This window comes from Mchenga conophoros, linkage group LG6, assembly GCF_057382185.1.
Source record: "Mchenga conophoros isolate Kocher_MC1m ecotype Shallow Benthic linkage group LG6, M_conophoros_male_GT1.1, whole genome shotgun sequence".
In the NCBI taxonomy this organism is placed as follows: Eukaryota; Metazoa; Chordata; class Actinopteri; order Cichliformes; family Cichlidae; genus Mchenga; species Mchenga conophoros.
The window spans coordinates 16,813,366-16,831,374 of NC_140531.1; the positions used below are offsets into that span (position 1 = coordinate 16,813,366).

The following is an 18,009-nucleotide window of genomic DNA, read 5'->3' on the forward strand; positions in this document are numbered from 1 at the left end:
TTCGTCTCTCTTTGTGTGTGTGTGTGTGTGTGTGTCTTTGTTTTCCATGAAGATGGATCCCCTTGAAATTTAGACATCACAGTCAACTGATGATGAATCCTGTACCGGTTATGGTGGTGCTTACGTTTCCTTGAGTGCCACTGTTCAGTTCGGATTTTTGATTGTCTTGAAATTTGACTGTAGGAATATCAGCAGCTCAAACCTTTTACTTCACCCAGTAAAATTTTGTATCCTAGTGATTTTGGTTTTTTCCTCTTGTTGTGTACCCATGAAATTACAATTTGTGGATCTGGTCTGTGTGTGTGTGTGTTTCGTCTAAACTAGTGCTTGCCCATGTTAGAGTAGTCCTTGAACCTTTCTGGAGTGTTAGCATGCTAATATTACTGGTATTCACATTTATAGATGTGAAAAAAGAAAAGAAGGAGGTCTTATATGTTAAACGTGGGTTGATTTAAGCTGTTGCTAGGTGGTTGCTAGGCATGTATAAATCAGGTTTTATGGCTATAGATGAAATCTTGCGAAGGTGTGAAACTAAAACAACAGGATGTTTTCATATGGTGCTAAAAATAGATCATTTTAACCCGTTGCTAGGTGGTTGCCAAGCAATGTGGTGATGTCATAATATATCATGCACAGTTCAACACTTTGGATATAAAGCAGATTTTACTGTGATTAAATTAAGACTATAGGATGTTTTCATAAGATGTTGTCAGTGCACGAATCCATAAACAGGCCGTCTTAACTCATTGTGAGGCCGTTGCTAGGCAGCATGATGCAATTATCTGATATAGATAAGAACCTTCAGAAGCCTAAAGGGAGATGAACCTGTGTGCCAAGTTTGGTTGCTCAACTTCTGATGTTCTAGGAGGAGTTGGCGGACAAAGAAACAAATAAACGCAATCTCTCTCTTTCTCACACACACACACACACACACACACACACACACACAGTAAGATGCAATCATTTCATTTTTATAACTAAGTACCTGTAAAAACAAACCCAGCTGAAGCCTGTGGTTTTGGCTAATTAGCGCCTCTTTTTCTAACACACTAAACATGTAGCGCTGCACAGAAAGCTGCTTTTCTTTTTATACTGTGTGTGATTCTAATGTTTTAGCCATTGTGCTGAAAAATATGCAGCCCGTGAAGTCATAAATGAAACTGTAGCTCGATGCAACAATGGCTAAAGCTCTTTTAAAGCAACCACTGGAGAGCTGGCTTGCTCGGGGGTTGTGTTTTTTTAAGCGAGTACCTCTTTTCACAGTTCTGCTTCTTTGCACAACACTTACAGCATCCCCTCCCCTGACCACTGGCATTAGTCAGTGCAGTAAGGTTTGTAACAAGCTGAGATTGTGTGGTACCACCAGGAGCATGGTTGCTGCTTTATCATTGTTTGCTGCTCGTAAACACCAACACCTGTTACGCCCATATCCACACACTGTTTATATTGAAGAAAGTCAGGTTAAAGAACACCAAAGTAGCACCACTTACCTAAAAATTGCACATTCAAGACCACATTACATGATTTCCTATTTTCAGCTTCATGTTAGTGAAACTCAGAGTGGTTGAAGTTACATTTTCATTCATTGCACCACTTTAAAGTGGTGACATTTGTGTTCATTCAGGCCCATAAGTATTTGACACAGCTTCTCTGATTCAGCCTTTTGTCTCTTTCATAGGTTTATTTTGGTTTTTCAGCCATGGATGGCCTCCTTCACTTCACATGCAATAATATTTCTTTGGACAGTGGAAAACTACCAAATAGGCATTCAACACTTGGAATCACCTGGGTGTGAAACTGATGGCTGGTTTTCCAATTACTTTTGATCCTCTTTGGTTAAACAGCTTGAATTAAATGCTGAAAGTCTGTGCTTTAATCACATGCTATTTGTTTGATTTAAAATCTTCTCTGGTGGTTTACAGAGGCAAAGTTAGAAAAAAATGCCATGGTCCAAATACCTATGGATCTAACTGTATATAACAGCAGATTAAAGCACAATAAGACACGTGTTTCTGTCACTGTGGGCCTACACTCCGCTTTAGCTCATACTGCCTTGAATCCACTGATGAACCTCTCCTGTTTCCATCTACAAGCTCTGTTTGTCTGATGGACACTTGTGAAAAGCTGATGGGATTTATACCACAGGAAGGTCTGAGGGAGCGAGGCCAGACGATCCATGCAAAGCAATGAATACAAATGAGAAAGAAGTCTCTCACAGCACTTTTCCCCCTCCTGTTCTCCCTCTTTCCCATTAAATTTCCAGACAGCAGTTCTGTCTGTCACCGCACGCATAGTGTCAGCGCTGACTTAACACCGAGATTTTGACAATCAACAGCTAACAGAGTAGAAAATTACTCTTTACATGCATGTATCAAACTTACTTGGTATCAACATTATCAAGTAGCCGTTCTCTGGCTGTAATTTGATAGGGTTTCAGTTTGGGGCATCGCACCGAGGTTACGTTTTTAAGACCTGCAGAAAAAGAAGCTTTTAGTTTACCTTATATGTAGTTAAATAGCACTCTTCAAAACAGAACAGAAGCTTTCCACTGCTCCCTCATTCACAAGGGTTCGTCACAGCAAGTAGCTCTACATATTTGTTAGATTTTTTTTAATGCTGGATGCCAGATTAATGGCACCATCCCAAAGAGGTTTGTGTGTCCTCCTGTGATCAGAATGGCGAGATTTTGCTCATTAGGTGAATGTGTAAGCGCTACCCTGTAGAGGGAAGTGCTAAACAATAATTAACACAACAATTTTGAGATCCTCAGTCATGGAGGCTGAACTGCAAAGGCTCAATCACCTTTAATGATCAAACATGTGGCTGGGACCACTGACGAGGCCCTGCCACAAGGTCTCAGGCATAGGGCGAGCACATACAGACGCAGCAGCTGGTACACGTAGGCAGGAGTTTTAAAAAACAGCAATAAAACCTTAAAATGTATTCTAAAACTAACAGGTGGCCTCTGAAGGGCTGTAAGAACAAATGGGGGTCACTCCTTTAGCTAGGTGTTAAAAGCTCAGCAGCAGGATTTTGAGTTTTGTTGCCTCACACCTTTATTACAGCTTCTTCACTTATCCTAAACAATGTGCTACAGAAATCTTCTAAAGAAATCCAAATAAGCTTCTGTACACTGACTCCTAGACAGTCATTAAAGAGGTCTTTCAGTTTGCAAAAAAATTCTCAGGACGAGGTTTGATAAATGTCAAAATGATATCACTCATAAGTGTTTCGAGAGCTTGAGAAACCAAACGACACATTTCAACTGAGTGTTTGTTATAAGGCACTTGGGCTGCTTTTGAAACTTCACTATTGGGTACTAAACGTTAATAATTCTGCTATTTTTGACCTTTGGTTGCTCTGACTTTGCTGCAGAGCTAGAATATGCTCTCCATGGCTTGCCTCTTTGCTATATTTCTGACACTTTAGTCTTATGAAACCTTCATTCTTTCTGACCCTCATATTGTTTGTTTGCTGCAGGGTTTAAATCACTTAAGGGTAATTCATGACTTTCTTACAGACATATCATTAGATTAAGCTAGTTTCACTACTACTTATGTTTGTTTACGCTTTCTCTCCAATTGGTCCTTCTTAGTTGACTTGCTAGTATATTTAAAAATAGAATGAAAGACAGAGCCTTGAACTTCCAGCCCCTCTTGTGTGGAACAGTTTGGATTCAGGACACAGACGCCTTCTCTGTTTTTAACATTAGGCTTAAAACTTTCCTTTTTGATAAAGCTTTTTATTAGAACTGGATCAGGTGACCCTGAGTCATCCCTTAGTTATGCTGCGATAGGCCTAGGCTGCTGTTCTTCTTCACTCACCTTTTTTCATGTGTTTATACACCAGTCTGCATTTAATCATTAGTTATTATTAATCTCTGGCTCTCTTTCTTCAATTGAAAAATTGAAGTAGTGTTTTTGTTTTTTAATTGGAAAATGTATCATTTAGGAAAATATTCCCAGACCTAACCTTCTCAGAAGTAAGGATTTCTTGTTCGTCCTTGTCTTCAGAGGGGTTAAAAGTACACAAATTATTTAGGTAAGTAAAAGTACAAATGCGTGTTCCAAAAAAATACTTTAGTTAGAATTTAAATACTGTTTCAACAATTCAAGTAAAAGTGAAAAGCATGTACTCAAAGTAAGAAAGTAAATCGTCTTTGAAGGGCGTTTTTGCCAGTTAGCTTTTTGTGCAAAGCTAAGAACCTCATGCTATATTCATGTGCTAATAAAAGGATATTAGAGCATAGAAATACAAACATTTTTGTTTTTTCTTTCACTTTGCTTCCACAACTAAAAATACAGTGAGAAATATTGCATTTGAAATGATCAGACACTTAAAAATCATCCCTACCTTTATGCTGGCACTAGCTTGATTCTGCCCACCGAATCTTGTTGATATCGGCACCAAAAATTCTGTCCAAATTCTATAGGCTTGTGATTTAGGCCCAAATCAGTTTGATATTTGAAATAAAAAACTTCCATTATATGAAGTGATGATCCTCTTTTGAAATGAGTAGAAAGTACAAATAGTTATTTGCACTTTTAATCATCATTGCTGAAAGCTGCAGCACAAATGAAGTTGATCATTATGCTATAATTACACTGTGATCCAGTGAAAGCTTGATGACAAAGTGAAGATGCACTTCAGACTCTGGCTTTCAGGTCGATGTGCTCCAGCAGCAGGTGTGGAATTTAATTTACTGGTGGGATCAGAGGATCAGATTATGGTTAAACTGGTTTGAATAAAACAGCAAAGTGATTCAAATCAAACATGACCCGAGCGCTTTCATCTTCTACTTGTGGCAAAGGAATCTCTCACAAAGGTGTGTATATTCGCAGATATGTGGGTGGACAGGTGCATTTATAACTTTGCTTAAAGGCATGTCTGTCACGGTGAGCAGACATATGATGTAATCCCCTCCAGGATTCACTCATAACATCATATTTCCAAAGCCCCCGTCTTCTCCAAATTTACAGGCTTTGTTGACTGAATCAGTGTCTACCCAGCAGGCACTGTTGCTGCCTGTCACACTCTATCAGCTCGATTTTCACAGACGCACCAGCATCCGTGTTTGTTTGCCTTCGAGAGTTGACAAACTGTGTGCGATGTCACAGAGCGTCATCTGTCTGTCGCAGTCGCCGCGTTCAGCCATTCTTGGGCAACGTTTGAGTGGAAAACAGGGACGAGGAAGTCTGCGAGCGTCATTAAAAGAAGACTTTCAGGTCTGATTTCGATACGTTGGAGTCGTGATGCACAATTTAATGCACATTATTTCCTCTGCGTCCCATTAAAGGTTGCTTCAGAGACATCTGCCAGGGCTGTAAATGCCTCTCTAGCTTTCTAGTTTGTGAGTGTTTGCAGTGCATAAACTATTTGCTATGCTTTATTTTTTGTGTATATCTACTTCTTTAGACCTCTAAAAATGTTTTTATTAAGACAATTCAAGAGGAAAAATGCTTCCTTGCTTCTAATAATATATGTTACCTCTAAAGGCCTTAACCTGTGACGAGGAGTCAAAAACAAGGCAAAAAGGCCTGGAAATCACTGTTTTAAACAATCATTAGGAAGCTCTAGGGAAAGTTCCATGTTTAGGTGTGGTGATGACCACAACAGCAGGCAGAGAAATCCCCCTGACACAAAAATTTCAAGCTGTGGTTCAGATTTCTTTGAGAACTCACTTACAGGACCTCTTTCCATAAAGCCCAGCTACAGCAGCTTTCAAACCCTATTTGAGAGAAAATTTAGCTAGAAAGTGTGGATATTTACAGTCATTCTTTGTTTCCAGGGTGTGCTTTCATTGACCGGATGCCAGCCTCAATTCCACACTTCTCATGATCACATGTTTGGTGCTTAGTGATATCTCAGGGTTTCAGACTCTCCCTGCAGGATCCAGATACAGGCCATGAAAATGACCATGAGCCAAAGCTAACCACAGCTGGCACCACATGGCTAACTTGAGCAGGAGCAGCCTCACACTAATCCACAATAACTCTCTTCTTTTTTTTTTTGCCTTTGAATAAATGCGGCTCAATATTCTGGGAAGAATTAGGGCAGCCTACATGATTTCTGACGTGCTGTGTAAATTTCCATTTATAGCCTCTCACTTCCTGTGTTATTACTCAAACTTTAATGATTAGAAAATATATATTTTCAGTTTCCAGTCATGAATACAAAAAATGTTTTATTAGTATATATAAAAATATTATTACATGTATTATTGTTGCTGATCTTCACCTAAGCATTGGTTTTGCCTCTTTTCATAAAAGGTGTCTATCTATCTATCTATCTATCTATCTATCTATCTATCTATCTATCTATCTATCTATCTATCTATCTATCTATCTATCTATCTATCTATCTATCTATCTATCTATCTGGGTTTTTAAAGCTCTTCTTTGGACGTTTGCTGCCTTTTATTCTGTTGTCTGTCAAGATGATCACAGACTGCTTCAATAATGTTGAGCTCCGGGCTCTGAGGAGGCTGATCCATGACTGATGGTGTTCAGTTGTTTGTTTTTCTATCCAGATCTGATTTTACATATTTTACATTCTTACTAGATGGTATTACATAGCGGATCAAAACCGGACTGCACTTTTCTGCGAAATGCAGCCCCAAACCATGACAGAGTCTCCATCGTGTTTTACAGATGGTTGTAGACACCCATTCACTGACAATGATCAGACCTGTTGCCACTGAGTTTCAGTCCAGTTCTTGTGTAATTTGGCATATCACAGCCTTTTCTCCCTGTTTCCTTTTCTTAAGAATCACTTATTGAAAGCCACGCTTCCACTGAGACCATTTGTGATGACGCTTCAGTGAACAGTAGATCAGCCGCGTCAGGTCTTTGCTAGATTTTTTTCCTATTTCATAAGGAGATGACTTCCAAATACTGTTCATCTGCGGTGGATTGTTTTTTAGGCTTTCCACTGGTCCTTTTGTCCTCCTCTTGTCCTGTTTCCTCAACTTTTATTTATTTGTGACTGCATGTTAATTGTAAAGATACAATGTACAATGTAATACATGTAAATTGCCTAAAGATACACTTTAAAATTAGATCTTTGCTAAGTTGTCTATTATGTGTAGACACAACACTCGCTCATCTCTTGGTTTAGGTGCCCTTTTTATCCTTGAGTGAGTCTTAGGTCATTGTTAGAGCTTAACAAAAAAATTAAACAAAAAACAAAAAAACAACTACAAGAAAGTCTGGCTCTTTGGAAGAAACAAGGGGTCGATCAAGACTTTTGTACTGTAAAAATTCTTCATATAATGATAAACAAATGCTTTGATCGCAAGTAAGTGTTGTATGAGGGTAAGATGCTTTGTTCATGACTTTTATACATCATAAAACTGAAAAAACTTATACAAAACCAAACCTAGAGGTTTTACTGATCAGCAGTGATGTTCTTCTGTGGTTAGTAAGCAGAACTTTTCCTCTGTTTTACTGGTTACTATGATTTGGATCATTCTCATGTTTAGATCAGTATACAGCTCTGAGTCGCCCCTGGATTTGATTAGAGGCAGCCAACTGGGAGTGTGAGCTCCTTCAAAACAGCCCCCAGACCCAGAAGAGGGAGCCTGTTTATAAGCAGTTAAGTAACTTTGATGTCTTGTGTAACTCAGAGGTTCAAAGGATGGGAGCAGTGATCTGGAGCCCCCACTCCTGCAGCCCCCTCCCAAAGGTCACCCAGATTGAACCAGATCACAGCACTCCAGCTACAGTGAATGAGGAGGAAACAGAGCAGAGGGATACCTAATTAAATCATTCATTTATTCATATAAAAAAGAATGATGAATTAATTTATTAAGTGAAAGAATTACCTAAACCTTCCTTGACCTGTGTGAAAAAAATAAGAGCTGCAATCAAATGTTTGTGCTAACTGCCAATGAGTCATTCACATCAAGTATTTTCACCACATTGAGGGGTTTTCCAACATAGACTTTTTAAGGTATCAACTTTAACTAGGTCACTCGCAAACCCCATTGTTTTTTTTAGCCATTCAGAGGTAGGTTTATCCGGTCGTTAAGTGATGACATGACGAATCCTACTTCCGGGCCTAAAGTAGTCTGCGTTTAATATGGCTTTTGTGTTGTTAACATTGTTAATGTTATGTATTTTCTTCTATTTAATCTCAAAAAGCTCCTAAAAAAAGCTCCTAAAACAGTCAGTGATCACTGTTGACCTCCCTCGGCTTTTATTACCGCTAATCATTTATTTAAGCTCAGTTTTTAAAACCTTAGGATGTAACTACAGCCCAGCCCATGCAGCAGTATATGAATGACTAACCTCGTATTGTGGATGGATTATCTCAGTTGTTCTCCTGGCTGAAGTTTGGTCTTTTAACAGCATCCTGGCATGCGATTACATTTGTTCCTGACCACTCACATTAACTTTTATCGAGTGGAAAAAAATTGAGCTTGTTTATATTATGCTAACATAGCTGTGTCGCTAGCGGTCACGTAGCACATAATTATATACCAGCTAGCCCAACTTCAGTAACCCTACAAACATCACTGCTGTTTAGTTTTCTGTCTTCATTTATGTTGGAAGTGATAACAGAGCTGTACGTTTTAATTTGTTTCCAAAACCCCGCAGTCAGGACATGCTATATTGTATTTAGATAGAAGCTAGCGAGCTAACTTCCTGCTAACTTCTAACTCCGTTAAATGTCATAAATTCCGTTTTCATGGATGCCTGGATGTTAAACTCGATTGTTACACCTGGTATTAAAGATGAAAGACTTTAGACAGTTTTTCAACTCTCAGTAATGCCATAGTGATCGTTTGATATATGGACCTGCAGCGAAGTTTAGGCCCAGACATGGCTAGTGACGTCAGACTTAACGACCGGATTGTTGTGTTTCTGATCATTGTCCTCTTGAGGGGGCATGAACTGATGGCCAGACACTTTCCTTCAGGAGTTTCTGGTAGAGAGCAGAATGATTCAATCAATAATAGCAAGCCTTTCAGGTCCTAAAGCAGCAAAGCATCCCTAGACCATTGCACTACCACCACCATGTTTTACTGTTGCTATGGTGGTTTTTTTTTTTTATGAAATACTGTGCTGAGCTTTATGCAGATGTAATGGGACTCACCTTCCAAAAATAAACTTTTGTCTCATTAGTCCACAGAATATTTTCCCAGAAGTCTTGGGGATCATCAAGATGCATTTAGTCAGCACTGGTTTTCTCCTTGACCCATGGATGCTATTTTTCATGACCTCTAACCTTAACAGAGACAAGTGAGGCATGCAGTCCTTTAAATGTTGTTCTGGGTTCTTCTGTGACCTCCTGGATGAGTCATCAACATGTTTTGGAGTTATTTTGGTAGGCTGGTCACTCCTAGGAAGGTTCACCACTGTTTCAAGTTTTCTACGTTTGTGGTGATGGCTCACTGTGCTTCACTGGAATCCCAAAGCCTTATAAACAACTTTGTTCCCATTTCCAGATGGACAGATATCAATGATTTTGTTTCTTAGCTGTTCTTGAGTTTCTTTAGATTGTGGTATGATGTGTTGCTTTTTGAGGTTTTTTTAGCCTGCTTCATTTTGTCTAACAGGCTTGATTTCAATTCAATTCAATTTTATTTATATAGTGCCAAATCACAACAACAATCCCCTCAAGGCGCTTTATATTGTACAGTAGATCATACAATAATATATTCAGAGAAAACCCAACAATCATATGACCCCCTATGAGCAAGCACTTTGGCGACAGTGGGAAGGAAAAACTCCCTTTTAACAGGAAGAAACCTCCGGGAGAACCAGGCTCAGGGAGGGGCGGCCATCTGCTACGACCGGTTGGGGTGGGAGAAGGAAAACAGGATAAAAGACATGCTGTGGAAGAGAGACAGAGGTTAATAACAGATATGATTCAATGCAGAGAGGTCTGTTAACACATAGTGAGTGAGAAAGGTGACTGGAAAGGAAAAACTCAATGCATCATGGAAATCCCCCGGCAGCCTACGTCTATTGCATCATAACTAAGGGAGGATTCAGGGTCACCTAGCAAAAAGGAAAGTTTTAAGCCTAATCTTAAAAGTAGAGATAGTGTCTGTCTCCCGAATCCAAAACGGAAGCTGGTTCCACCGAAGAGGGGTCTGAAAACTGAAGCCTCTCCCTCCCATTCTACTTTTAAATACTCTAGGAACAACAAGTAAGCCAGCAGTGCGAGAGCGAAGTGCTATTTAAGTGACTTCTTAATTTAACAGGTCTGGCAGTAATCACACCTGAGTGTGGCTACTGAAACTGAAATCAACTTTTCAAATAAATAAATGGTGAATCACAGTTCATTCATGATTTAACAAGAAGAGGACAATTACTTTTTCACACAGCTCCAGGTTGCTTTGGATAGCCTTTTCCTTTAATAAATGAAATCATCGTTTAAAAACTGCATTTTGTATTTACTCTGGTTATCTCTGTCTAATATTAAAATTTTTTTGATGATCTGAAACGTGACAAATATAAAAAAAAAACCAAGTAATCAGGAATGGGGCAAATACGTTTCTATATTGTAGCCATAGGCTTAGACCTGGGAATGGTCATCACGACCATTAACAACAAAAATGATAATTCTAATATTAATTGTCATATAAATAATAAGGAGAAGATGACAAGACAAAGAAAAGAAAAACGAGGTGAAGTTAATCTGATGGCTTATCTAGAGTGTCTTACATTCACCAGGGACCCAGCTCCGCACAGGAAAAGGTCATAAAAGGAAGAACTACTGCTTGAGCCTTACAGGACACCCCCCACCCCAGGAAGGTAGGCACATCACGCACGTCACATGTGTATCTATGTTTTCTCCGGACCTATGCATGTTGCATTGGCTCTAAAGTTGCTAAAGTCGGGTTTAAGGCCATGATATAAATGCTTTCACAAACCCCTCTTTGAAGCCTTGTCAAAATAAAAATAATAACGTAATAATAAAAGTACTGCAGAGAGGGAGAAATAAACTCCAGGGGAATATGTTTGGAATATTTCGAAATAAAATCCCAATCAACTACTATCTTTAATTTCTACTTTAAAAAACAAAAAAAAACAACTCATTTGTCTCCATAAATAAATGTCTCTATAAATGTTTCCATAAATTTGTCAGTTATTTTTGTGATTTTTTTTTTAAAAAGTGGAATTTTAACATTTAACACGAATCAATTCGTAAGACTTGATCCGCCATTGGTTGCATTTATAAAAATTAACCTACTTTATTTATTTTTCACATGGACGTATATCTCACGTAAGCGCGCACAGGAGCAAACAAAAACGTGCCATCATCAAGTTGCGACAGCCCTTCTCTCCAGTCGGTGGAGAGCCAGGAGAGGAGCAGACCTGGCCCCTGTTGAGGAGCTTGCGGACGGCAAGTCTTTTACTACTGACGCGCTATATGGGCTCCGTGGGTTTCTTCTGCCTCTTGTAATGATCGTAAATCACCGTGTAAGAGCACAGAGTCAACGGGTCGAGCAGTGCACTGGTCAGTTTGGCAGAGCAGCTAGCGTTAGCAGTGTTTGACTAGCCAGTTAACAGTATACGAACTTGGCTTGTGGAGGCTAGTTAGCAGGTCGTGCTAGCGTGCTAGCCTAGGTTGGTCAGGTGCAGTGACTGCTGCTGCTGGGAGACCCAAGAAGGAGCGTTTACCTCCAAGCGTTAGCTTCTTCAAGCCTCAAAGGATACCTCGCTGTGGATACCCGACCGGGAGGAAGCGCTGGAAAGTCCTGCTACTTGTGTCCATCGCCACATTTCCCAGGTAAATAAAAACAATGCGAATTACAAAGTACAGCACCGCAGCTCGGGGATATTGCAGCGGTGGACCGGTGGGGAAAAGGGCCTAGCATTAGCCTGCTAACGCAGTCGCTAGCTATTAGCAGTGCTAACGTTAGCCAGCTTGTGTTGATGTGGAGCTTGGTAGCGCTCAGAGTTGAAGTTTAAGTTAGCAGATTTAGCTGAATGTGCTGCACGGGATGAAGTTTGTTGCCTACTTCGGCTGCCTCTCCGGCCAGCGCTGGGCTTTTTAAACAAACCGAGTCAACAGCTGCAGAGTGCGAGGACTTTAATGCCCGTGCACGCATTAACCCGATAACCGTGGGTCTTTAACTTGACTTTAACTCAGTCAGTCTACATCTTTAAAAAGTCACTGATTTGCCTCGAGGTTTTGAGGTAATGTACAGCATACAACTTTCTGTTCTTAAACCCTCGATCAGAAAAAGGAAACGTCCTAAAGAAAGCAATGTACTGGGAAGAAGCCACAGGAAGAGCAAGTTGATGTCTGTGTGCAGAGCAAACGATGAATCTAAAGTATGGACGTCAGGATGGTCAAATTATAGATTGCAAACCTGTATGAACAGTTTGAGACATGCCATGAAACGCATAGCTGCACAGACTCCACTCCTCCTGGGCAGCTGCCAGGCAGCTTAAACACACCAGAGGCAACTTTGCTTCACTATTCACATATAAAGGAGAAAGGAAAGGAGCACAAAAGCACGAAGTGTAGTAGAAAAATGCTGTTTAGTATGGCAGCTCCTATTTCTTCATCTGTTCAAGGGTTTCTGTTTAAAAAATGTTTATAGCGCCACTGCAAAGGTCACTTCTGTTAATTTTATAAAGTTATCCAAATCCAGACTTTATCTTGGGGAACAGAGGACTAAATTCATGGGATGTTGACAGCTGAGAGATTTAAGACTTTTAAGGTTATTGTGGCTGTGCTCTGATTTCTTGCAAATCACAGGACTTGAAATTGTTTTGTCACAGGAGGCAGCTTTAGTTAAACCAACACTGAGCTGACAGCTTGATGCACAGTCCACATCCCTTATTCAGTTAGTCGCCTAACATGCTGTAAATGCAGCCTAATGCAACAGTCTTGCAAGCCGTTATGAATATTATGTTCCTCTTTTGTCCAGACATTTTTAGAAAGTTGTTGATCTAAAACTGTATGGCCATTTCTTTTTACTGGTGCCTTAATGTTTACTCTCCTGTGGTGGACAGGCTTGTCTTTGTGTCCCTGACATCCAATTGTTTCAGTTCTAACAGAGTCGCAACAGCAGAGTACAAACCAGCCCAACAATACGTATTATTTTCAGTTCTTCATTATGCTTGTGAGACCTTAGCTTGTGTTTCATCGTGTAAGCCTTAATTACATTGTTTTTACCATAGTTTTTTTTGTTTTGTATTGTTGATTAAATGCAATGTAACTCGAGTCAAACATGAACTTGGAACTACCCAGATTTCTACTCCGCTGTGTAAAACTGGAGTGCATCAAGTTTAAACTCAAACTTGACCACAACCCCTCATATGCAGCGATAGCCAAACCCAAATGGGTGTGCATTCATTACATATTTCTCTTAAACAACAGAAGTGCAGTACTGAAGCGCACCATTAAACGGTTTCAGATTCAATTCTCTCTTATTTAACCATGCTGCATCTTTCTCTTGTGCTGTTTTGTCAGTTTGGATCAAATTGTGCAGCTCATGTTAATTTCAGTTTGGGAGGGAGTCGTGAGGTCAGGTCAGATGACCAACTTTGGTTAAGATGCACAGATGTCAGCCAGTCCATTTGAATGAATCTTCTGTCACTTCCCTTCTATATTTGTTACGCTGCTATTCTAAGAGTGATGCTTTGCACACACATACTTGTGTAATCTGTGCAGTATAAAGCACCACATTGATTACAAAAGTGCAGCAGCACTGTTGCATATCTTTTGCCATACTGAGTTTGACTGCAGAAGTGTGGACACACTGCTGATAGGATATCATTCAGTTGCCAAATTACATAATTTACAGCTTTCTTTAAAAAAAAAAAAAAAAAAAAAAAAAAAAGGAGATACAACATTTCTCTGGAAGAGTGTCAACAAAAGCTGAGCACCAGAAGCTTCATAAAGGGAGCATTTATTTCAGTGCTGTTGTATTGATTGCTGGTTAAAAATGTGCTTTGGGTTGCACATAACAGATGAAACGGTCCGATCAGCCAGGAGCTGGAAATCTGCCTCTGTTTGATCAAAAATTGATGATGTTCTTTTTCTCAGCACTGGTGTTTATTAATCATTAGAAATGGAAGGATAAAATGGGTCTCATTTGTTAGTACTGGCTTAACTTTGTGTCATATTGAAGTGACCTATGTATGCATGCCCAAGATTGACGATCAGAGATCTGTTAAGGACAATATTTTATTACATTTTTTGTACCTGTTCAGTTTCCTTTAAGTGCCTGCAAACATTTATTGTATAGAAGACGAAGGCTTTCTGAACCCATAGTATTACTAATTATGATCAGACTGCAAATAGCCTGTATTGTCATTATGAACAAATCTGGATGTTATTTTCTTGATTAGCCAATCTGTTTCTGAGAATTGCTCTTGCTGTGTCCTGTTGTCCGATCAACTGTCCAAAACACAAAGATAAGGTCATTTACTGTTGCATAATCCTGAAGAGGGGGAAAAAATCCAACCCAAAACCCAGCAAATCCTCATATTTAGAAGATGAAGCCAACCAATGTTTAACACTTGAGTTTGTAAAATCACTGACAGTTAATAGATCTCCTAAATAGTAGGGGGGGGGCTCAATGCAGCATAGTATTGCGATATTTTTTTGTGCCGATATAGTATCAATACAAGAACACCAAATATCGATATTTTATTAAATAAATTAAAATAATATGGGAATCTCCTGCACCAGCATCCTGAAATAAGGTTATCAGAACAAATTTAAATTTAATAAACCATCCAACACTGGATGCATTTAGCTTGACAAAGTTATTTCCTAATTCCGAGCAAGCTCAGTCACACTAGTAGGAATAGGACAGGACGGCAACCTCCTTACATTTACCAGAAGAAGTGGTGGGTGTCTGGCGACTGTATTGAATTTTTCACATTCCGCAAGTGATGGCAATTTGTGGTAACTAAATGGTTGCCCACGCCTTCAGGGTTTGCACATTCAAAGCCACTTTTGATCGTAAGGGGATTGCACAGGTCGGCAAACAGTTGCAGTCTGACTTGGACTGACTGTACTCTGAGAGATGTTGAAGGTTTGCAAATAATTACTATCTGACTTATAAATGCAGACAGATTGCAAGCACGTTGCCTTAAATCTGAGTCTTTGTCAATGAGCACAACTTGAAGAGACTTGATTTGACTGGCTGCCAGCTGGTTGTATTCTGGCTTTATTCCTGTAGAACAGTTGCAGAATGCAGATGTGATAGTTGGATTTCTGTCTATGTAGACAGCAACAGATATGTGGTTTTTCAACAGCCCCTATTCAGTCTCAGACTGACTCCGTCTTATGGCAACATTTATAGCAGGTTTTAGTGACAGGGTTGATTTTTGCAGCAAAAAAAAAAAGAAGTGGGATAACTATGTTTTGATAAAACAGATATTGCCTAAGTTTAACATAATTAGCAGTTTGAAAAAGGTGATAAATTGCAGTTTGTTATTGTGCACTGCAAAAAGTTAATTGCAATAAAACGCTAACATGATCATTTCTGTCAGGTGAGCAGTCATTGCAGTTTAAAATTATTTTCAACACCTATGACATGTACAACCACTTTACTTGATGCTGTGTGCCTGATCATACCAGTGTGTGATGCTCTGCATTCTCATGTGATGAATGTTCAGATTTTTCCAAGATTATTTCAGATTTTTATGGCTTTTTCTGCAGCGCGTCTCTCTGCCGTCTGTAAAAAGCCAGGCGGCGGAGCAGATGAATAGGAATGGCAGATGTAGTTGTTTTGAGAGGACGGTTTTAATTTGGTCTTTTACTGCGTTGAACAGGTTGTTGTTTGGCAGCACTTCTGAAACTGTGTTGGAAGAGGCTGTTTTAACCCTTTAAGACCTACCATAGAACCAAGTCCGCCAGAGCTTATATTATATTTTTACATGCTGTGGAGCCATTTTTGGGAGCATTTCAAGTTGCTATACATCAATACAACCATTATAGCCCAAACTTTAATAATATGTCTGCATTAGGTGCATAGTAATTACATAAATTGCAAAAAAGTGTAATAAACTACAAAAAATTGAAAATCGTTTTTGTTTTTTTAACATATATTTCTAGTTAGAGAAATTTAAGAGGCTTATCCCTCAAAACTGTAAATACAAAAAAGTTGCAGAAACTAGTTTCCCACCACAGGAAATTTATTTTAAGTGTCTTCATAGTTTTATTTTTGAAATACACCAATTTTTATATACTGCAGGAAAAACGAAAATAAATATTATAGTGCAAATTTGCAAAATAACAGCATATGCATCACAATAAACTATTTCCAGCAGTGGAATATGAGTCCTAAGCATCCCAGAAACGACACAGAAAGTCATGAAATCAAACATAACTTTTAAAAACACAAGTATAAGCTCATGAGGTACGATGGTAAAAAAACTACATTTCCGCAAAATGACATCACTTCCGGTTTCGGGCAGGTCATGCGGTCATGTGATAGTTCACGCTGATGGACGTAGGAAGTGTTACAAACAGCTGATTGGATCGGCGAAGCGTGTTTCTGGAATATCATGTTTTTGTTGCTGCAAGTGATTTTTATGCAGTTTTTGCAAAGCTATATGTGGAAGGAAACTGTGACCTAGGACAAGCTGATGGCATAAGATGTAAGTACAACTCCTCCAGTTTCATATGCAAAAAAAATTATTGCGCTAGCTTACGTGGTTGCAGAGCTACCGGGATTTAAAAATAGTTACGCAAAACAGAGCGTGCCCGCTCCGATCGGCTGTAAAGGGTTAATATGTACAAACTAAGCTGCTCTCTGGGGTTTGTTTTTCATAGCCAGCCCATTATGTACCCCCTTTGAAAATGGTTGCAACAAGAACATTATTAACATTATTAAACCCTTCAGTTAAATGTATGCTGGGTTTTTTGTTTTGGGTTTTTTTTGGGGGGGGGGATGTACTCTATCTTCTCCTCTCTCCTCCAGCAGGGCAGTGTATGCTAATGAAGATCAGAGAATTCACATTCAAGGATAGGCTGAAAGTGTTTAAGACGAACTGCATATTTTCAATTTATTTTTACACAAAAATATGGATCAGTATTGATAGGATTTTAGTTATTCCATTATCGATTGTTTCCAAAGGTCAAATACTTGATCTTTGTTGTGATTCCTGTTTTTCTTGTGTTTGGGGAGAGGGAGAGATACAAGCAATCTTCCCACCTGCCTTCACTGCCAACTGTATGTTTTCCCCCCCCTCTGTGCATCTCTCTTTTTATTTTCTTTTTTTCTTTTTCTTTGTTTTTCTCCCCTCAGATTTGGTTGTTGGTGTGTGTCGGAGAGCTGCTACTGCCCTGGTCAGGACTAGCAACTTTTCTGCCACCAGCAGCAGCAGAGCTTCTAGCTTTAAACAAGATTCAAGGTTGTTGAAGAGAGGGAGAGAGAGTGGGGGGGAGAAGACAAAAGCTTAGCTTCTTTAAAGCTGGAAATCTGTAACCTGTTATGAGTACAGGGTAAATGACAGAAACAAGGTAAAGCCTCTCATATTGCAGTGAAATGAAACTGGTACACAAAATTAGGTTAAAAAAATTACTTGGAAGTTTAGTTTATGGATTGCTGCAAGCCCTTAAAGATTATGACAGGGTATCCTGGACGTTGTTTGCGTAAAGCTTCACATTCCCACACTCCTTACTGTTGCTGTGTTACTGACATCAGGGCTTTCCTAATACTGTTCTCATGGACGGTGAGATTTCCTGTCTTTGAAACTTGTGTTGGCAAAGCATGAAGATGGTGGACATTGTTTACGTTGCATATGGGGAGACTGGCCTTAGTAAATCCACACTCAGTCTGAAATCTTCAACTGAGGAAAACATATATGCATATTTTGTAACCAGTGAGTGAATCAGTCTGCTTTCCAGATGCTGGCTATTCCTAACAAAGCTACTACTCAGGGTTGCTTGTCTAGTTTTAAGACTCCTTACATATGGAGAGAGATAGTACAAGTCAGTTACTCTGTGGGGGTTGTGTTTTCAAGTGGTAAACGGATGTTCAAGCCACTGTTTATGTTTGGAGGAAAGCTTAAAAGTGGGAAGTGT

General features: G+C 39.4%; 1 protein-coding gene across 6 annotated transcripts in view; it reads left to right on the top strand.

The window, feature by feature from the left end:
• Positions 1-11,270: 11,270 nt before the first annotated feature.
• The window catches only part of fbxw7 (F-box and WD repeat domain containing 7), a 138,190-nt gene continuing 131,451 nt past the window's right edge, over positions 11,271-18,009 (top strand). For 5 of the 6 annotated variants that reach the window (XM_085276536.1, XM_085276534.1, XM_085276539.1 and 2 more), the window contains exon 1: positions 11,271-11,742. The gene's annotated coding sequence lies outside the window, so the exon portion shown is untranslated. The remainder of the gene's footprint in view (positions 11,743-18,009) is intronic. The other variant, XM_085276541.1, reaches the window with a different exon arrangement.